General features: G+C 42.1%; 1 protein-coding gene and 1 non-coding gene across 6 annotated transcripts in view; one reads left to right on the forward strand and one right to left on the reverse strand.

Annotated features, from left to right (window-relative positions):
- The window catches only part of LOC100743674 (probable Ras GTPase-activating protein), a 261,958-nt gene that overhangs the window by 223,903 nt on the left and 15,058 nt on the right, over positions 1-22,997 (reverse strand). The window lies entirely within an intron of this gene.
- LOC112213112 lies at positions 9,853-10,002 on the forward strand. Its single transcript, XR_002946999.1, has one exon. It is a non-coding gene; the product is annotated as a U12 minor spliceosomal RNA (small nuclear RNA).

The raw sequence follows: 22,997 nt of genomic DNA on the forward strand, positions 1-22,997 counted from the left end.
GCGACGAGCCAGTTTCAAGCCGCGACAGCTGAATTCGCCAGGGACTCACCGCGAAATTGATTTTCGGAAATGCATCGTTTGAAGAGTTGCCAGAACACATGCGTCTATATCCCGCACCTCCCCCGCCCCCTCCCATCTCTCTCTCTCTCTCTCTCTCTCTCTCTCTCTCTCTCTCTCTCTCTCTCTCTCTCTCTCTCTCTCTCTCTCTCTCTCTCTCTCTCTCTCTCTCTCTCTCTCTCTCTCTCTCTCTCTCTCTCTCTCTCTCTCTCTCTCTCTCTCTCTCTCTCTCTCTCTCTCTCTCTCTCTCTCTCTCTCTCTCTCTCTCTCTCTCTCTCTCTCTCTCTCTCTCTCTCTCTCTCTCTCTCTCTCTCTCTCTCTCTCTCTCTCTCTCTCTCTCTCTCTCTCTCTCTCTCTCTCTCTCTCTCTCTCTCTCTCTCTCTCTCTCTCTCTCTCTCTCTCTCTCTCTCTCTCTCTCTCTCTCTCTCTCTCTCTCTCTCTCTCTCTCTCTCTCTCTCTCTCTCTCTCTCTCTTTCTCTCTTTTTTCCCGATGTGTCGTCGGCCGTTAATTCTGGGCCATAACCTCTGTCGAATTCTCGCGCTGTGTAGGAACGAAGGCAACGATAAATACGCGCGTATTTTCATTATAAATGCAAGATGGCAAGAATTACGCTAGACTTTACAGCGACGGTATATATAGCAATTTTCGAAACTGTTAAAGCAGACGTTCCAAAGAATTTGCAAACGCTTGTCCGAGCGAAAGCAACGAATCGTCGTCGAAGGTATTAAGAAATAATTTGTAGATGGTATGAACGCGAATCGAGAAGATTTTACGTGTATGTGTTTACGTGTGTGCGTGTCAGTGTGTCATACGTTACAGACAGGCGTGCCAGACAGTCTCGATATACGGAACCGCGCATCCTAGCGACTTCCTTGTTCGGTGTATAAACCACCGCACTCGACTGGCATGCATGTGAATGACTCTCGATTATTATTTGAGGGGATGAGTAACGTCGTCTATTTTGTATGCAAAACGATGCTCCGCGCGTTAAACGCCAAGCGCCGCGTGTTGTCGCCGTTACCAGGAGATTCTCGGAAAACGATGAATTTGTATTATGAAAATGAAAAATGAATGTGAATTTACTTACGTAGGTGGTTCTAGAGGACACAACGAAACGTGTAATGAGCTGATACAATGAAAACTCGATCGAAGCAATTGCAAAATACGCTGCAACTGGTTCGTAGCTGCTCCAAATGCCACTTCATTAATGCAAATTAATCTCATAGTCGAAAAATATGAGCTCAACACTCTGCGTCATGTTCAACGAAATATGTTACTTTAGTGCGATAAGTTTCGTAAAATAGGATATTCATCAAAGATATTTATCAAAGGTTCCTAATAAAATTTTTAAAAATAATCGGCCAACTATATTACGCTATTTAATTAGATAAATTATTAATCGAAACTGTCGAAAAACCGACTAAGTTATTCGGTAAATATTCACTTTTCCTGCAAAACGTCGAATTAATATTCTATATTGTTCCACGAATATAGTCGCAATGTTTGCCTCGAAATAAATAACAGATAAAAGTCGTGCTTCTTTCCTACGTTAGAGTTTTCATGGAGCATTCTTCTAATCTTTTGCTTTCCACGCTTGAAGCACGTTACGATCGCAAATGGCATTATCCTATCGTTCCTCGAGGCATTTTAAATCGTATATTCACTCTTTGAATAGGAGGGAAGTCCTTCGAGTAATTTAAAAGAACGTAAATGCAATAGAATAAAAATAACTACTCCTCCGTCGTGTTAACCTTAACCGATATAAATAAACAGCTTCAGGCGTCAAACGAAATAAAAACTACGTACGCGCATAGCTACGTCTTTTTCAGAGATCCGTGTTAAAGCTGCTAGAGAAGGAAACGGAAGCAATTGTCGGACGAAAATCATTTCTTAGGTATTTCGTAGTGGACAAAGAGCGGTTGAGAAACGTTGGAAAATCTCCGCTGTGCTCGGTGCTGGGTTTCGAGAACGACTCGTTTCAAGGGAACTTTCTTTTTGTTTCTATAGCCCTCGTCTATGGCCCTCGACGTTATCTGTCTCCTGTTTTTCTTTTCACCTCCGCCTCTGCACTTTTCCGAGCTTTTGTTTCGAGGTGAAGCTGCCCGATAACGACCGTATCTGGTTAAGCCTGAGAAACGAGTCGAACCGACGACCGTCTCTCACTAAATAAAATTATACCACTTACCCGTGGCATTTTTAATACCGTCGTCATCCACAAACCTATTCGTCTTCGTCGATTTATTTCCTTCTGCCTCGCTCTGTTTAATAGCTCCACCAGTAGACGCAAGATCGATGCGTTGTTTCGCGAGAAAAGTCGTAAGTTACGGCAGTTCGTATTCAGCGTCAAATATTTAAAAATACACATCGATACAAAGCACTTTCCTCCGAACGCTGGAAAACACTTCCCTAACAAATATTTCTCCGATGGTCTTTTCATATAAAATGTTCGTAATATTACGAAGGTGCTAAGAAAATTCAGCGAATTAGAAAAGTGGCGTTTTACTTTCACATCGAAGTAACTTTCAAACAGCGATACGCACCTCTGTATAAAGGTAAAATACCGAACATATCCGTAGAACGTTGCGACGCGCAAGCAATATCACGCGAGACAGCATAATTCTAAAATGTCGTGCAAGTTGTTCGCATCCACGCCTAGTTGGCGAAACGAAGCGGTTTAATCGAACAGTCCAAAAGGATCGAGAGCGTTTGCCGCGAATGGAAGAAAGCGACCATGAAGCTTGCGCAAACGGTAATCGTGGCAAAAGTGATTCACCTTAAAACTCTAAGACGACTACAAGGTTACGTCGACGTTATCCTTCGCGGTGATCTTTTCCAAGTTCATTAACGCGTTCTACGTGGGTTAAAACGAGTCAACCGAGTGTACGTAGGCAGTCAGACGAGTAGACGTCCAACGGTTACGCCAGAACGTCTGGATGACCAAAACGGATCTCTAACATATCCGCAACGGATACGTTTGTATTTTCACGTTGCGCTATCATAATTTTTCGTCGTATCGTGGTTTCCTGCGATCTAGTAGTGGTACGACGCGAGATTAAAGACATTCGTCGTAGCGAAAAACAGCGACGCCTCTTTGTTTGTAAACGGAATTAATCGACGATAATTAACGGAATCGATCGATGATCGACGGAGTAACATCTTTGTCTTCTATCCTTCGATTCTTTCTCACAAATTCTCGTTGTAATCATAAATCGTATATAGGAATCACGAAGTAATCGAAAAGCTCGGCAAGAATGACACCGCTAGCAACTTGCTGGAAGCGAACAAAGATGTTAATTTAATAGTCGAAAAGTCAAAGCGATTAGCGTCTCCTCCGTGTAGCAACGAGCGGCTCAACGAGAGTTACCTTTACGCTCGGCTTTGAATAATTTATACAGGTGCCGGGATATTTTTGACTGTCCCGTGGAACCAACAAAAGGGGGATACGAATGATAGAATACGTATTAACGAATTAATCCAAAGAGAATTTAAAAGGTTCGCTGGAACGTATGTGACGCAACCGGATCGAAAGGATTAAAAGGATAGAACAATTAGAACGAAACGCAACTATGAGATCAAATACATATGTGTTCCGTGTTTCCGTATACAAACTTTAAAACCATTAAACTAATAATCGAATAAACCTTGCGCGTCGTTCTGGATTTTATAAAATTTTCACTCGTTTTCATCGTAACAACGTAAATGAAACGATAATTTCAAATTTCACAATGGAAAATGACTCGAATTCGTATTCGTCGCACCGTTGCAACGAGAATACTAAAAACGACGACGTTTAATTTTATACGAGCCACGAAGCTGGTCGAGCGCTTCGCATTTTCCGTCGTTCTTGCATCGCTTAATATACCGCACCGAATTTTTGCACTTGGTGGAAAGAAGCAAGAAAGAAGAAGCAAAGGAGAAAGAGGAGGAAAAGGACGCGAGGTTCGAAGCTATCGGAAAAAGAAGCTCGTTCGTTATTTCTTTCGACGATTTCCCTTTTTCTCTGTTTCAAGTATCCCGTGGGCAAACTGTCGATGCGAACGAATGGAAAGATCGTAATTATCGCAGCAAGTCCTGTCTTATCTGTTGTCCCGTGTTCTCCCCTCGGTTCTTCAGGAAACTCCGACGGCCATTATTCCAGCGGAATGCAAATCCGATACAAACTGCCGCACAATTTCCACCCTGGTATCCACCCCTTAATTCTAACCGAGGTGCTCCGTTCGAAGGCATGGGGTGGCTGCAGCGGAACGGGACTGCGTTTGCGGTGAGACAAGGAGTTGCTCGAATAAGTAGCTCGCTGTCAAGATCTTAGGAACGAAGATTAAGATCATCGCTCGAGGGCAAGAAACGAGAGATAAGGTCGGAGGAAGTCGCGAGCGAGCTCGGGTTGGTCGTTCGCGGTGAATTTCGTGAATTCGTTCCATCGACCGAGATGTACGTTTCGAACGGACGGTCCGTTAGTCCGTCGTTCCATCCCGGATAGTGGTACGACGATTTAACAGATTTTTAAGCACATCACGGGACAAGCATATCTAAATCGTAAAATAATTAAGTAAACAACGAGGAAACGGCCAATACGGCGAAACAGGTTGAAACGATTTCCATTTAACGCGAACCGCAAAGTCTGAATTCGCAAACCGAGATTACACTCCCGCATGGTCGATGGTTAATGGGAGATCATGCCAGGAGGTTTGGTTAATGGAAAGCGCTCTCGTTCTACGTTACCGTGCGATTACGGCTCAACATTCTCCAATAAATGAGACGAATATTTTAACCGTACCGTTGCAAACGATGCAAACACTCCAGCCAACTGTTTTCAACGGAAAGAGCTGTTAAGATTTACAATTGATATACCTACGAACAGAAGCAGTGTCTTGTTTCAGGATCCTTTTTAACCATGGTATTAGCGCAAAGTGCAAATTAATACACGATAAATGGTAAAAAGTCTAAATACTTGGGACAATTCGAACGAAACGTTATATTTGTCATCGATCGTTGGAAAGACTAAAATATTTTATAAAAAAAGATATACCTGCGTATAAACGCGACTCGATCGTTATACGATTATTCCATTATCGTGTGATCGAATATGAAATAATCTTCGAGGAACAGTATCGAATGAAAATCCACTTAAAATCGATATTTATACGCTAGATATTGGATCATTTGGATTAAAAAAAAGAACAATAATTAAAAAACTCTGAGCGCTTGAAACGTATGTATATCGTATCGTTTCGTCGGGTGAATCCTTGCGTAGCCCGGAATCTATCCCTCGGTCGAGGCGGCCACTCGCCACGTCAATACAATTAGTTGGACCGCAATAATCCTAAGGAACTGTCATAAAACGAGGCTTTTTGATTTATAGTTAAGGCCGTTAAGGCCGTTAAGTAGCATAAAACGTCCTCGAGTTAGGAGGTACTTTATGGTTACTGCTCCATCAGGTAAGAATTAGGGAAACCTGGGTTTTCTCGTGTTTAAGAGGATATTCTCTAGGATTCGACTAGCAAGCGACCAGTGGCGAGGCAATCTCCACCGAGCAAGAGTTTTCCTTTGCAACAGCATCGTCACCGGACTTCACTGAATCTACGACTACGGATCGGTCAACATCTCTTTACCGGGTTTCCACCCTTCGATCATTCGCTTACTTAATTCATATCTACACACCAGCGTAACTATCTTCTATATAATGTTGTTGGAAATATAATATATCTTTGAACTGTTACTCAAACACTACTCATTAAAACCATCCTAATCGATCCTATCGTCCTAATCGAAATAGGGGATCGATCTGTTCGTGGCGTCGATTATCTATCTAATCGTAACGGGAATTTACGATTCCCGTCGACGCGCTTCCTCGCGATCGCGTCTCTCCGCGATTGGTCGAATAAACGCGTATATTTAATGAAAAAGAATCCAAGATAACACTGCTTTTCCAATTTGTTTTGCAGTCCGCGTGACTATCTGCACGACTATGAATCTAGTTATCGCAACGTCAAATACAAAACGTTAAACTCCAGTAGTATATCTTAAACGGAATTTCTATAATCAACGACGCAACGTATCGGATACACACACGCACACCATTGATCACGTTACTTTCCGTTTATAAATCTCCGATCAATGGACATTCCGTAAACTCTCGATAGACAATGGCAATGGCACGTGCGCGTGCCAGAACGATCGATAAAATTCTATGAAGAGAAACTCCTTCATAGATCGAGGGCTCCCTCGTTTTTCCCTCAAAGGTTCGCTTTCTTCGTTGTTATACGCGACGAAAGGCTTTCAGAAACCGATGGAAAATCCATTCGAGTAGTCAATGGCGAGCGGAAGATGAAGGGTGGGCATCGAGGGACACGACTCTGCCGTATTCCACGTAGATGCGCCCGATGCGATGGGTGCGAGTAATCGATACGAACCCTCTATGCTTCTGGACCGCTCCGAATCAATCCCCTTGAGAGTTACACCGCGTTCGTTTCGTTTCCAGCCCTTGTACCCCGGCTTTTTCCCTACCAACTCGCACACGTACGCGCATAACGGGGATACGACTATTAACTACCGCTTTTTTCCATGCGTGAAAGGGTGGCCGCTGCCGTCCCATTGTTGCGACGCATTTTACACCGACCCCGTTGTAATGGCGTAACGATAATGCGATCGTGGCTGGAAAATTTGCCATATTACGTACGCGTCACGTGCTCTTAAGCGCTTTAATCGATTCCACCCACTGCTTTGAAAGTAATCCTCTCTCTTTTTGGCAAGTCTTCGATCGATTTCGTCACTGATATCGGCATATTCGAAAGAACATTCGAAAAAGAAAGGACGGACCGACCGTCGGAATTTGCCGGCTATGAAACACGTAGCTTCGATTCAACGAAACAACTTGTCTTTTCTATAGCATTCGGCCGATACATACTTTTATATCGCAAGACATATTTTTATGCCGCAGGTTGTATTATTTTTGTATTATAGAATAACACGGATAATATAACATCAGGGCAAAAGTGAAAAGCTTGCCGAAGCGTCCCCTTTTTATTAATAGGAAAACACTCGGTTATTATTATCTACTCTCCTCGCAACTATTAAAATTAACGCGTTATATGCTCCGCAACGTAAATTCCAAGCTTTGGAAGTAAACGATACAAATATTTTTTTAGAAAGCACTTTATGTCGCTAGTAGCAAAAAACTGGTAAGCGACATCCTCTCTGCAACAACGGCGAGAGCAATGTTAGCGACAGAGGTCGTAACAAAGAAGGGTTTAATATTGCCGAGACGACAAATTGCAGCCTCGTTATTTGGGATGGCATCGCGCCACTCTTGGATCTACGCTCGAACTTTGTCCGAGAATACGACAAAACCTTCTCTCAAACGTGCCTCCGACCGTTGCTGTTCTACGTTAGCTTTATTAAGTAAGCACAAGTTTGTACGTTCTGCTTGTCTTCGCGTCAAGCGGATTATTCATTCGGCCTGCCGACTTAAGATACCGTCTCGAACGGAGAAACGAACGCGAAATGTACTTCGTAACTTTCATTTTTACCCGTACCTGTGTTGGATTCCTCGTAATATCTATTTTACGAATAAAACTATCTATAATCTTTCCTTTATGAAACAAAACCGTTGATTTCAAGATGTTTCGTTCGAAAACGTTGAAAAGCATACGATGAAGTTCGGTCGTACGAGAAAATCCTCGATGCGCAGAAGGCTACAAGTTGCTATAGATATACGTATTATAAACACTCCAATCGGCAATAAGATCGCATCATCGGCCATTCAGCTCCCAGCTATTGCACGTACACGAAGGACTTGGAGAGCTGGAACATGGTTCATCCGTGAGTTCACGAACGTCTTTTCATCCATCGTAGCCATCCATCGCATCGTTTCGATGGAACGTACGCACAACGAATAGAGAGCATGAATCGGTACGACGCGGGTTACCGCGCAGACTGCGGCGTACGTTGTCACAGAACGCGCGTGCAAGACTATCGATTCGCTGACAAAAGACAGATACGATCGTACGGTAAGAGCAACGACTCAACGGTCGACACGAAAGACAAGGTGGAAAAGGAAAAGGCGAAAGCACGAGAGAGAAGAAACGAATATACTCGTACATATATGTATGTGCTTCGTGAGTGATTGTGAGCGCGTGCGCGCATACGAAAATGCGTGTACGTGTTCGAAACAATGTCACAGGTTGCATACAATGTGGGCAACGGTGAAGTCGCACGAGGGATTATTCGGCAACGGGCGGAGTGCATACGATCCCTGAAGGGAGCGCAGCCCGGATAATTAGGGCCAGAAGGGGGAGGGGAGGGATCGAGCGCTTCATACGCAGAGGCACGCGTTTCCTAGCAAATTGTGTACGTTGACCTCGCGCACCGGCTGTCATCGTATTGCCAGAGACACATCGAGCTTAATTATAGCTCCGCGGCATTGCGTAAGAATTCTTCCTTCGCGATAAAGGCCAAACAAGAAAGTAAAAAACAAAAGACAAAAGGATTTGTTCGTCTCGCTCGCAATCAGACAGACCGGATGATGGATCATGCGCCTTGTGCGCCCTTGGGCTTGGGCTAAGACGAAGGTAGCAGCTTCAATTTCTTAACGTAATGCTAGATGTTACTTGTGAAATTATTGCCGATACTTTTTTAAAGGGATTATTCATTTCTCAACAACGTATTAGTTTTTCAGTAATTTATCGTCATTGTTAGCTGCATAAGACGTTCCTTTGAAGCTTCTTAACGAGATAATCGATTTAAGTCGACTTCTTTCGCAAGCGCCGCTTATGATACTTATTATTTATTTATCCTTGTTCGATATCGTCCAATATCGTTTTGAGAAGTTCCATGATCGAAGCAATAAATATTAGCGAATCAAAACCATGGAAATAACAATTACCACTTATCGCACATAAGCTGTACAATCCATATAATTAACGCTAACGCTACAGTCTGTTGGCAAGCATTTAGTTCATTGCAAACGGGCAGATTAGAAGCTTGTTACGTCCGAATCGAGGATCAAAACTGTCCAACTAAACAAACGGAATAATTAAGCGAAATGTATTTCAAGCGTGTAGTTATTTCAACTATTACGCACAATGTACTACGTTCGTAGTACTTACATTCGTAATTGCTGCCGTTAGCGTCAGACCTTGATATAGTTTACCGTGTTCCGATGAATGTTTCAACGAAAATCAGAGTCAAAAGCATGAAAAAGGTCACAGTATAGAGAGCTCGTGGGAAGATACCTGGCCAGCCGTACAATTTTAATAAGCACCGCGTATAACGAACCTAATATAATTATGGAGCGTTCATTACGGCATAATGAAACCATTAGAGTTCGTTTATCAGGTTCGTCATCTTTGCAACTGGAGCTCCTACTTCTAAAGATTTCTCTCCAAGCGAAGACCCTACCCTCTCTTTTCATTCTTGTCGTTTATAGTATTCAAACGAGAAATTTATAATATTTATAAAAAGAAAAAAAAACATAAGCTTAAACAGGTATTTCGTCGATTATGTGTTACTTAATTCGTTATATCGTTAACACTTTTGACAAATCATAAAAAATGTCCAATAACGTATTGTTCCGAAACGTTTTTGCCTATAAGTTAAGTCAATATAATCTTACGTGTTATTTCAACAGGATATTAGCTCTCTATCTAATAATCGCGCCTTTATGATTTAAATTTCCCGCGTTGTGAATTCTGGTACTATGTAGTATCCAATAGATGGCAAATTCCTTTTGTATTTCTCGCGAGTAAAAAGTGAACCGTGCAAGCTCAAGAGCCAGTGAGACGCATCGGTAAATCGTGCCTTAAACTAATGAGTAAGGAAAATATAGAGCTTTGGTAACGCTTAGCTATGCTAATTATTAAGCGACCATATTTTTGAAGGGGCAAAGGTCGTCCCAAGGCAGTACGAACTACTTTTTCGTGCAGCCTGGTGAAGCGATCTACCTCGTGGATAAAGTTTAAGCATAAAGAAAAGGTAAAAGGAATGAAAAGCACAAAGAAGGATTCGATTCCACTCGTGCTGTTAAAGACCAGAGCAGATTTTTACTATCAATGCGTTTGAATTCGTGCCTCGTACAAAAAAAAATACGAGAATTCGTAACGAAACATTATCTTTCTAAATTTTACACGATCGTGTTACTCGTATATATGCATTTTATAAAACAAAGGAAACTATCGCTCGACTCGAATCTATCGATCGAATGAAATAAGCTTTTGAAATATGTAACTGAAACAAAATTTCAAGTTATCGAGGTTCAAAGGCATAAGAGAGATTGACATATTTGACGATCGACAATACTTATAGGACGCATAGAAGAGCAGCTGGAATTCTTATAGAACTTCTCCGTCGACTCTATCGAAATGTTAATTTCAAGTTATCGTTCCGAAAAAAAGCCCAGACAGCTGGCTGCGAAATTAAATACCGCTATCACTGGTTTCACACACCTCTACGATGCCAGAACGCAAATCCGTTGAAACGAGGTTACCGTAGAATAGCGAAAATGCAACTGCAGCACCCGCCGGTGCAATCTATCTAGTCGTAGTTTGCCACTCCGCCAGAATCTGCGTAGCCCCCATGTACAGACTCTTTCATATACATTATGCATGTATATTCATACGGGAGTTGACAGAGCGGGTGCAAAGAGCGAGCTTAGAAGGGTATTTCGGGATCACTGATTGGTCGGGATCGGACTCTTCTTGTTACATATGCGCGATAAAACGAAGAGATCTCGAGAACAGGAAGCTGACTGGACGTTTTACGAAAGCACGAGAAAACGAAGCTCTCTTTAGACCGAGTATGTACGAGTGACGACGGTGCGTAGCCCAGACAAATAATTTATCGGATAAAAATGGCACAGAATAGCGTTCTATAACTACAAACCAATTATCTACCATTAACGCGTCAAAGCTTTAAAGGTTTAGCATCTAATATACACGTGTACATATGTACATACGCGTATCCAGCAAAAAATGTGAAATAATTATCACAGGAATTTAGATTAATACGCGTAGAAAAATTACAGATATCTATTGCGGAATGGTTCGCGCTATGTCGATGCGAATATATTGGCATATACAAAAAAGAATTATTACTAGTATTATATAATCGTAACTAAAAAGAGTATCGTTGCTGTTAAACACCGCGATGTTTGTACGTCCTGTACGGACACACTGCTATGTACGTGTATGTACAAACGTGTACACGTATTTCACAGAAAGTTAATCCGGTGTACGTCGTCTCGTAATATCGATAATTCTAGATCGATGCATTTCTCATAATGTACAAAAAATAACGTATCATTATAAAATCGATCATACACACGCGTTGTGTTACACTCGCGCAAGCAGCAGAGTTAGGTTTTCAAGAAATTCTCAACAGAACGACAACGTCACTGAACGTCACGGAATCGAATGCGTTAAAACGTTATCGAATGCGCGAAAAGTACTCCCGTTAGCGAGACTGCTCGACTAAAATCTCTTAAGAGCCGAAGCGAACCGCGCGATTATCTTGTTTTCGCTGCGAAGACGCCCAAGACCTCGCTGGTAATCTTCCGATTACTGGCCATCGGCAATCGCCCACGAAACGGAGCAATTAGGCTTGCCAATCCGGGGAGGAAGAAAGACCGTTCGTGCAGGCATGCGAACGAAAGAATCGTACACGCGTGCCCGCGACGATTGGATAAGTGCATTCCTGTACGGCGTACGGTGTGTCCCTGTGAATAACGACCGAGGCACTTTCACATTATCGTACGAACGGTGCGCGCCTCCGTGTCCTTTAGGCTTAGGCGCGCATTTACACAATTACAACAGAAAATTCCATTACTTCGGAACACCCAGCGCCGACTTTACCGCCAATGCTTTTTAAATGTCGCGCGGATTGATAGATCCGGAAAACGATTCAATCTTGTAAGATAAGCTCTTTTTATTACAGCACACACGTTGACGTTACTTTTGATTTTTTGCTTTAACTATAACTATTTACTTTTAGACGAATACGTAATCGTTCAAACTCATCGAATTATAAAATCGGAATTGTAACGCGGAATTTTGACGCGGAATCAGAAGCAACGAACGTATTAGGGTAAAATTTAGACAGAAACAGCATGAAAATTTGAATCGTGTCGAATGGTACAAGAATACTCTCCTATATGTCGATGTTCATATCGAGCTGCTAATCATAGTAGTTCTAATCGTACGAAGAAGCGGAGAACGAACGACGGTAGCGGCGAAATAACAACTGGCACGGCATCAACCGGTTAGCTTTTCATCCGTATCGGGACAGTGAAACAGGGACATGGTCCCCATGGTACACGACTGTCGCGTTCCGTGCCAGTCCCCATAGAGCTCCTGGCGTACACCAGAGTCTCGCACGTTTCTACGTGTCGAACGATAAACGAGTGGTTCTCGAAGCGTGGTTCAATTAGCTGCGTTACAATCAACTGCAGTTTGTCTGTCGGATATTTGTGCGTGTTTTATCGAGCATACTCTTTGGACAGAGCCGCGACAATAACGACACCGATGAACGTTAACTGGTCTTGCGATGTCCCGCGCCGAAATGGTAGTTTTTACCGATCGGGCAACGCGTAGCTGACGCGACAGAATATTTTTCGTTCGTAAATTTAGAGACAGAATTTAGCGACTACGACAAATATCGTACCGTTACTAGTCATTTATAAATGGCATGTTTTCTTTCATCGAATTTCCATCGAATTCCCTTTAACCAAAAAGGAAAACGAGGGGGAGATGAGAGGGGACGCAAAAAGCTGAAGCTACCAAGAGCCACGAGTTGAGCTGTATACTCCTTTGTGACGCAGAGTCCTGACACGCAAGACATCGCGATAAGTTTGGTGCTTGAACAACCGACCGTCAAAGCTTCTCTCCTTTGTCATTGGAATTGTCAGCCGCGGAAACGTAACCGCGTTCCCTCGGCATTCACCTTCTCCTCTCTTAGATTATCAACATTTGCCGCTACGAAGAGATGGCGAAAGGCGCCGAAAGGATCGCCGACAAAACAGTCCGCTCGTGTAATTAAACGAGCTTGCGAACGGTGGTTCGGGCAGAATCATTTTAGCACCTGGCGCATCGTGAATAGAAGTCGATACCCGAGGTTCGGCGAATCGATCTTCTACATACGCTTCGAACGTTGAAATTGTTTCCGGTGAACGAAACTTCTGCGTAACAGTCGCGGCCATCCCGCCTATGGAAAATTAAATTCGTTCACGCGGAAACTAATCGTTACGCGCTTTTATCTAAATAAATATTATAAATCTAGAATGATATCGCGAAACGAGGAAGCAAACAACTCGAATTTAGTTTTTATCCAAGCGAAATCTATTTTCTTTACCGGACATGAATCGCTTTCTTTCGTCGATCGCCACGAGCAAAATTTATTTTTCTCCGAGGACACGTTTTATAAACTTTCTCCGTTATTTACCATTCGAGAAGGCGGGCCCGCGTTTCACGACGTTCGATGACTGAAATCGAACGATTGCGTCAAATTCAAAGTGTTAGCCGTCTTAATCGGATACAAGCTTAAGCCGAACGACGGGACGGGTCGATAGATAGGTGCAACTGCGAACAGAAAGTGCCGGAAACACGCTCGCCATGCATGGCGCGTATTACAGATAAGGGACATGCATCAACGACCGCGTTCGTGCGTTACTTTACAAACCGTTAAAAGCGCCGTTCTACGATGTTCATGTTTCTGGAAAAGAAAAAAGAAAGGGAGCAAACTCGCCGATTCCTTTTGCCGTGCACAAATCGTCCTACAGGTTTTTAACTAAATCGTAGGTTTGAAGTCGGTGTCTCGATAAAACGACGTAGCAGTTACGCTGTGTTCGAACAATGTACTTGGAAATTGATAGAAAAACTTGAAGTGTTTCGTAAAAAAAGGAAAAACTGAATGGCGGTAAATGACAGGTAAAGCGTTTGGAGTACAATGTTATTTCTCTTGCAATCTTTCGCTTTCACTCGGAGTACCTGCGCACACTTGAACCATCGTCGTCCCCTAATCTCGTATTTACTTTTTCATAGATAGATTCGAGATAAGAGCGTCCGTCTCTTGCAGCTCGTTTATCGCTACAAAAGAGATCGTACAGGTACCTTACAGCGCTGCCCGGTCGTCCCAGGCGAGACAGTTAGGCACATCGTTACACAGTGTCAGAGAAAATACATCGTGGGTGTACAATGGGAATTTTAGCCTCGCCTTTATTCCACGAAAATTGGCTCGACGATAGAAAACTTCCGTACCGCTGATCCAAAAATCGAGGGAAACGAAGAAATCGAAAAGAAGAAAAGGATATACGTATTTCGACAAAGATGGTCGCGTTCGTAGATTCGCGTACACCAAGGTACAGAAAGGCACATGGACACACGTCCATGGTATGCAACATTTTCCACGGCTGGATGGAAACAACGACGGTATCTCTTTGACGTACGCTCCCCTTCTTGCAAACTCGTCAAATGAAATTCCATTCTGGCGAGCATCATCCTGGCTAGAGACACATTCGCGAAAAGGACACGAGAGCCGAGTCTACGAGGCCATCGCAAAAGGTATCCTTTTCCTCTCTCGTTTCGCGAGAAATTTGTTCGTCCGCTCCGCAAAGCACGTTCTTACCTGAAAAGTTGCCAGACGTTGTTTACATTCTGTTATTGCCAGCCTTTTCTCTCGTTTCCTTCGTCCGAGTCGTTTAGCCAAATTTCTTCGTGGAGCTTACGTCGAGGGCAAGCTTTTCTAGAATCGCTTTCTCGCTTTATTTCAATGGATACTCGTTTTAAAGGCTGCAGCATGGTGCGTACAACTCCTTACGTTTGTTACAGCTCGATTACATTTGTCTGGAAGAGAGTAGCTGTTCGTGGCAGTACTTTGAATTTTTCAATTAAATCGCACTAAGAAAGTAACCACGTTCTACGGTGGCTCGATGGTCGCAAGTTTTTCGGAGATTATCGAAATTATTTATAATTATCGATTATTTAAGATTCGATCTTCAGTTTTCTATTCGATTCGAATTTTCGATCAGTCATGAAATTGAACAATTATATCGATGCTACTAAACGATCCCATGCCTACGTAAAAATATTAAATCACCCTACAAGTAGGTAATGTATTTTTCGTTGATGTGTATATCGAATAAAAGTAAACGACTATACGTGCATGCGTTATTAGCGATTGTTTGAAATTAACTGTTTGTTAGAAAACCTCCTTACCTATGAGACGACGTTTTTCAATAAAATTACAGCTCGTAGAAACGAAAAAAGAAATAAAAATGCGCAAAAGATAATATCGTTGCAACAATGACACGATCAAACTAAGAATCGTCCGACTTGCGATCCCAAGCGAACCATTCAAATCGTCCGTTTCGTGTTATTTTCCTACTATCCTAGAATCCATCGGATCGATCGCTCGAGATTTCAAGTTGCTATTTAAATTCCGATAGACCAACGACGCAGTGAGATGCCGGCGAAAGTGGCTCTCCTCGAGCAAAGAGAGAAGAGGGAAGAGAGAAGAGAGAGAGACCCGAGTGCTTCTCGCATCCGTTCGCAGAAGCATTTAATTGCGAATTGCGAATTGCGAATTGCCGTCTAGGCCCTTAATGGACCGTCCACACCGTGAACAATGGTTAGAGAGGGAAAGAGAGGAGGGAACGTGGACAGGGAGGACGCTCCTATTAACGGGAAAGAGAAGAAGACTTTGAACCGGTGTGTATTATAAGGACGAGGCGAAAGGGGATCGAGAGTGGCCTACGTCCTATCGTGAATCGACCAGTTACCCGCACCGAGTAAGAAACAATTGAACGCGAGTGCGACGCGACGAGTAACGAGCGAGAAATTGGGCGGTACAATACGCCTCATTAATTGTCGTCAAGTTTCAATCCAGACTCGACTCGGATTATTTTGCACGAAAAACGCGATACAATCCCGGGCGAGATGTTCCCACGGAGAAATTTCATTTCGTGCCAGGGGAAACTATTTCCAATATCGTTCGACGATATTGAAGCAAAGTTAAGCAATTTTGCGTTCATCGTTCCACAGGATACACCCTTACAAATTATTCTACTCCGCTATATCCTATATCATTCTTTACGATTCTCCCTATTTTCTAGATTAATCGAAATAACGCTATATCATACAGGATATTAAAAGTCCAAAACTTGAAAGGGTCGTATTGCTCGCGAAGAAGAATAGAATATGCTTGATTTGATTACCGCGCGTTACCGTGCATTACCATCCCCTATGCTCGTCAACGCGTTCTAAAATTACATATTTTTTTACATACATATTACATAAACGTATATCGGCGTAATAGCGGTAGCTAAAAACGAAAAAACCACTTGTAATAATGCGACCCTTTTCGTTCGATTTGATTTTCGTTCGTCACGATTCAAAATAATGCAGATACTAAATCAAAAAGATAGTTTTGCTGACGTTCGAAACTGAAAACGGTTTGGTATACAGATTTCTCCTATTCGAAGCTCTCTGAAAGCATTTAGGAATCGCGAGCGAACCCTGCGTTAACACGCATTGACAGCGAAATGTAATATCGACAACCAAACTATATGACCAGCCGAATAGAACATTCGGCTCCGAATTTATTTGCATCCAATGCTTGCCGATTTGACGATCGATTAAATGCCATCGAGAGCGCCAGCGATACGTACCCAACCAACCAGTCAACCAACGACAATTCGATTAAAGTTTAACGCTGTCGCGAATCATCTGTTACATACCGCAATTATCGCATAAATTTACAAATACTTTTCCCCATTCATCCGCGGTACCTGAAATTTCCCACTTCCTGCCAATGATGGCATGGCAGATATGAGATTCACTCGTATGTAAACAGCAAGAAGGAGCTTCGTACTGGAGATACATCGATTCGACGGATTGGGCAGAAATAATCGAGTTCCTCGATTTCGTACGTTCGATCATTCTTGTCAACCAAAACGAATAGCATAAGAATATTCCAATCTACATTAACGATGTAAGCTTCCTAATCGTAATTATTTTTCGCGCGTAAAAACTGTACGAACGGTTACTAGTGGAACAAAGACGAAATAACGACGACACGTTTATCTTTTAGCGATGTTTCATTGTGCGATTCATACACACGCGTTAAAAATACCCTTTCTTTAATTTAATTTTCTTTCTTTAATTTTCTGTCCTAATTTCAATAAAAATAACTTCCCTTCGTCAAAATAATTATTTTACTTTGAAAAAACAGTATATAAATGCATCGTAAGGTTAAACGCGGAATTGTCAGGTCATTAAGAAGAAACATGAAATATGTATGAGAAAACTTTCGAGATCGGTTACCTCGTTCTTTATTTAAATTATAAACCTTACAGCGTGTAATCTCAATCTGAATATTTATCGTTAAAGTCGAATTCTAATTGCCATCTCCGCCGCTTTAATTACCGAATACCGAATTCTTTCAGGCTTCAGCTAAAATCACGTTATTTATTGCAAAAATACACCTGTATATGTAAATACAACCAAATTACGAGTTAAAATGTCGAACGCAGCTTCGGCACAGAGTACAGAGGCCGAAATATTATATTACCCAGATACTACTATTATATGACGATAGCGGGAAAGAAAATATCCGAGCTTCGAACGGATTTCACCTTAATTAGGATTTCGTAACCAAGACGATTTATTACCCCGAATGGAACTTTTAAAACGCGTTTCACATATAGAAGGCATCGTAAGCGCGCGTATATCCATCTTGTCTCATAATCGCCGTAAAGTGTAAAATGAAGCGACGACGGTGCGTAATCGAGGAACGAAGCTTAATAAACGCTAACATGGACTGCGACGACGCGACGCGACGCGACGGCATAATTATGCTATAACTCGCAGTGACGAGGGAGTCCCAGGATTGGATAGACTTGCCAAGATATTCCAAGTTTCATTAGCCCCTAATCAAGCTTTCTCCCGCCATACTGCCTATACTTCTCCGCGCAACCCAATAACTTTGAATTGGAATCATGAATTTTACATTTTGGCGATACCTAACGAAGATAACGATCCCTGTCCCTTCTATTCTCTCACATTCGTTCGTTCATCGATGAATTTATCAATCGAGTTACGAGTATCCCTTGACAAGTATCTCTTTAAATTTCACCGTGAACTTGACAACTTGCTGTATTTACTGGTATCAATGACTACCGTATAATAGCATTAATAAGTAGCAATTCGTTCTCGAAATCACGTTCATCGAAATCACGTTGGAGACGAACGATTCCCGAGGCAAAATCAAGAGCTACGAGATTTCGAAATCGAATCCGGTACGCCGCGATAAAGTGAATTAATTCGCAAGTTCCTCGAATAGTCTTCGATATACAGGGCATCGCAGTCGTAACTAGAATATAGGATGTAGAATGCTCGTTTACCGAGTATCGTCGGTGTCGAAATTTAAAAGAACATTTCTCTTCCCGACTTACGAAACTTTCCCACTGGGAAATCGTAAATTGTCACGATCGACGAACCAGGCTAATAACCGCGCCCAGTCCCCGGTATCAACGATGAATTTGCATTTTACCGGGTGAAAGAACGATAAATTCTTACGGCAAAAGAAATTTGGATTTTTTCAAAGTAATTGCACGATCCGTGTAATTATTTAGAACTGTCATACAGCTTTGCACGATGCTGGAAAAGCGTGTTGCAGTCATTTCCACGGACATAAAAATTACGAGAGTTTTATGTTATTTGAGTCGCGCGAAATGCGAATTGCATTTCAACGCTCTGCGTGTCACTGGTTTAACGCTCGTTTGACCTTCCATGATGGAACTTTCAAGCAGAAATCTTCTCCGCGTTCCAATTTTTTAATTAAAACGTTATTTCGCATTACCGACGCTAATAACTGTTAATTAAACTATCCAAGTGAAAGTAACCATTTTCGCCGTTATCATACTATAAGCTATCGCAGTTGGTATAGTACGATTAAAATCTTTGTTCGAGCAAAACACGCCACGTTAATCGAAATAGGGTTCATAATATAGTGGTAAAAGTAACAATGGCACGTGTTTGTTCACAGGAACGAGAGTGCTGCGCTGACACTTCATATTCCTGTGGACACACCCGCATGATAACAATACGCGTTCAAGTACAATGCCGTGAATCGCAAAGCTCCGTATATACTTTGTTCATACAAGAGCGTATACGTAATGTAGCCGGAAATCTGTATACGCTGTAACAAGGGGAAACGTATCGGTACGAAGGAGAAACAACTCAAATAACTAAATCACTCTCTATGTAACTTACTAAGCGGCTACGTCGCTTTAGACGTAACAGAGGCGAGCGTAACTTTTCTTTCCACGGAATCTTCCAAATTACTTAATGAATATTTCCACAAAATATCTCAACTTCTTTATCTACGGGATTCGAGCGGGCCAAGTTTCAAGTTTTTCTTCCTAAAATTTCCCTTCGTAATTTAAAATCGAAAACACGAAACTACGTTTCGATGCATCGGTTCGGTACGAGATAAAACTTTTATTCGGACGTTGATTAACCGTCGTACGGAAATGTGTGCACGAACACGCGGGAAATAGACACGATTACGAGTGGTTCGCGAAGAGAACAGCATCTTTTGTTCCCTCTGTTTTATGGCATTCGAAGAAGGAACATAATTAAGCGATCACGTTTAACGACATTGTCCGTTTTGCGGAAGGCAACTGTTCGTCGGCAAAAAATGTCACTGCACTCAGAAGCAATTCGAAGAACAAACGTTGATCTCAAGAGACTCGTAAGCAGAAAAAGTCACGTCTTAAGAAAGACGCGAAACCGGAATTCCGCCGGTTTCACGATTTGACATGTTAATGAGAGTTAAGCGAGGCAAAGAAACTCGGAATTGCACTCCATAATGCATAGTCCGATCGCCTAGTAACACACGATCGTGAGAAGTTGTCTGACGATGATATTCAAAGCAAATTCAACAAGAATGGATAAATTCAAGCAGGTAATACGAGCCGTAAGAAAAAATCGAGTACTAGTACGTCGTTGATTAATTAATTGCCGTTTATTCCGGCATTGTTCGCGTTTTATCGGATTTATGATTTTATCCGTTCTTGCTTAATACTCTGTTAGCGACAGAAAGATAAAAAATCGTTCGATTTGCACACAATGGCCTATTCTTGTCGAATTTCTCGGAAGCTTGTAAAAAGCAAACTGCCAACGATGATAGAAGCGTAATGTTTTAATAAGAGGATATGTATCTTTCGCCGGATATCTTTGTTTCTCTACGTAGATGAACCGCGAGACGACTTGGTCGTTAATTGCTTGCACAGCAATTATCGAAGATTCAACACGATAATACCGGGTCTTACGAAGGATTAAGTCAATGCACCACCAAACGATCCAGACGGCTCTCGTCCCTAAGGTGAATCTAGATTACGATTACTCTATCGTCGACGATCCTTGAAATAACCGCTATATTATACGTTACATTCAACGACAAAACGCACGCTGTTCCCTATATATCTATGGTCTATCGGTTAAACACGATCGACAGAGTTGCAAACGATGCTACTTTATATTTATTCCTTTATGGGATTTCGCGTATAATAACGTGAATATTAGATTATACGCAACACGTGAATATTATACGCAAAGTGGATATTATCAATGGGCACTGTATAGGTAGACGAAAGTAACAAATATGTAAAGCTTATCGGACAGCTTGCTAACGCAAGGCAGAAAACTTATTTTTCGCGATCGTCCCTTTAAATTCTACGACAGACTAATCGCCAGGCAGGAGGATCGCGTCTTAATCCGTTGGTTGGTAACGTTGACCTGTTAACGCGTCGATTAATTGCACGCCAAACTACTATACGGGCGTGCCCAGCTAACCGTAGGGTGTGGTAAAGTCAGGAAAGATAGTTACACTCGTAAAAGCCGTTATTTTCGCAGTCGCGACAATTTTACATCGAAACTTCATTTCCAATTATTTTTGCACGTTATAAAATCCACGTGTTCCTACGATTCAGGAGCCATTACACGATACACCGCTACGAAGACGATACGTACGAAACGAAAACGAAAGAATTATTCGTTTTATGCTCCTTATTCTTTACTATACGCGAACTAAGAAAAGAGATACGAAATTTGATTTACTTTACCGTTATATTTACTTGCTACATTATCAGTGACAATAAGGATGCACCGCGTGGACGTCGCATTCCACTTTTGACGATATCGTATTCGTTTGAAAGAACGCAAACATGACGCCAGCTTGTCGTTCAAATTTGCGTTCCTTCCTTTGCGACTCGTGTGTAACGTGCCTAAGGTGTTAAGGTCCGCATAGGCGCGGGGTAACTCCGTGAACCGGACATACGCGTAAAGAAAAGAAACGAATTTATTAAACCCGACGTTGCAACCCTGAAACGTTCAGTGAAAAATAATTTACAACGCAGAAGCTGAGAAAAACGATAGATAATTCGATAAGATAATGCTCCATCGACTCGAACTATCGGGATCTCTTTACGACCAGGCTGCGAAAAGGATAAGAATTACGCAAAGAGTACCATCTTCGGAACACCATGGATCGTAAATATTTGACAGGATAATAGAGAAACACGTGGGCGTGCACGTAGATGCGTTTACAGTCTTTCACAGTTATCGTACATCATCGGGTAATTTATTTCTCACCGGTTACGCGCGCAACCAATAAATCCTCACGAATATATTTCGTTCTGAAGATATTGGCCACGATGAATCCAAGGGACCTACTTAGATAAATAATAATAATATAACTATTCCGCGGTTAAAAGCGAAGCGGTCAATTTCGACCAATTACTTCCTCTTAATCTCTTTCTCTTTCTCTTAATCTCCGTGATTATTTGTTACGTTCGCTCGAGTTTTTCAGTTTTCTACTTAACGTCGCGTGGACGAGATGTTTACGTCGATGAAAACTTGCGTGATTGGTAAATGAGAAACGGCAGAAATAAACGGAATACGTAATATCGTAACAGTCCGGTTTACTCTCTTTCCTAATAAAGTAATGATATGCTTATGATAATATCAATTGTAACCTGCGCAATTGAAAAGCGACGATAAACGTAGAAAGTTTGTTTGAAATATAATGTGTTACGACTTCTCAACAGTTTAGCCATCGTTTTATCCCGTCGTATTTATTCTGTCCTATCCTGATTATTATTTATCCTTGCATGCTAGCAAACTACAAATATTTTTTCTTTTATTCAAAGCAAAGAATCGTCTCGATCGAGTCTGATGCGGTGAATCGTAGAAAATCAAATATTTAAATAGATGGTTGCTTTATACTTGGCATCGCAAATTTACACGTAACGGAAACTTTAGCTTACCATCGATTGGCAAATGCGACGATTGGTAAACGTTACAATGTTCGGAACCATCGTACCTGAAAAAGGCATGCGATACAAGAGTAAAAGATCCCGCTCACGTTCCAGCAAGAGAAACGATTTCTACAAAGCCTATTCGTATCGTGAGAATATACTTCAAATTATCGCCCGTGCGCCATGAAAGGTGCTTGCCCCGTCAGATTTAACCGGTACGTCAATCAATAGAGTCTTACAAAACCCTGGCTGAAACTGTATCCTTAAACGGTAGAAAACGATGTTCCCGAGATTTACGATCGATAGGATACGAGAGAAGAACGATGCATAGGTTCGTTGGCGAACGTAATGATCCATGCTCGCGTTCACGAAGCTGCGTAACATCGATACACGTATTTATTGGCCCACGATGGCAATGCGAGATTAATACTGCGATAAATTGTCAGTAGGAATAGAAGCAATCGCGATTTATCGCTGACGGAAGCGAAAATGGGCGACACGGGTGTCTTACGTTGACCGACTGTGACGTCGATTTATTCCTTTGAATCTGACGAATGAAACGATGAAAACAGGCGACTGTACGATATGCGAAACGGATTGAAGGAGGGGGGGGGGGGAATGGGCAAATTAGCA

Source organism: Bombus impatiens, unplaced genomic scaffold (assembly GCF_000188095.3).
Source record: "Bombus impatiens unplaced genomic scaffold, BIMP_2.2 scf_0478, whole genome shotgun sequence".
Classification (NCBI taxonomy): Eukaryota; Metazoa; Arthropoda; class Insecta; order Hymenoptera; family Apidae; genus Bombus; species Bombus impatiens.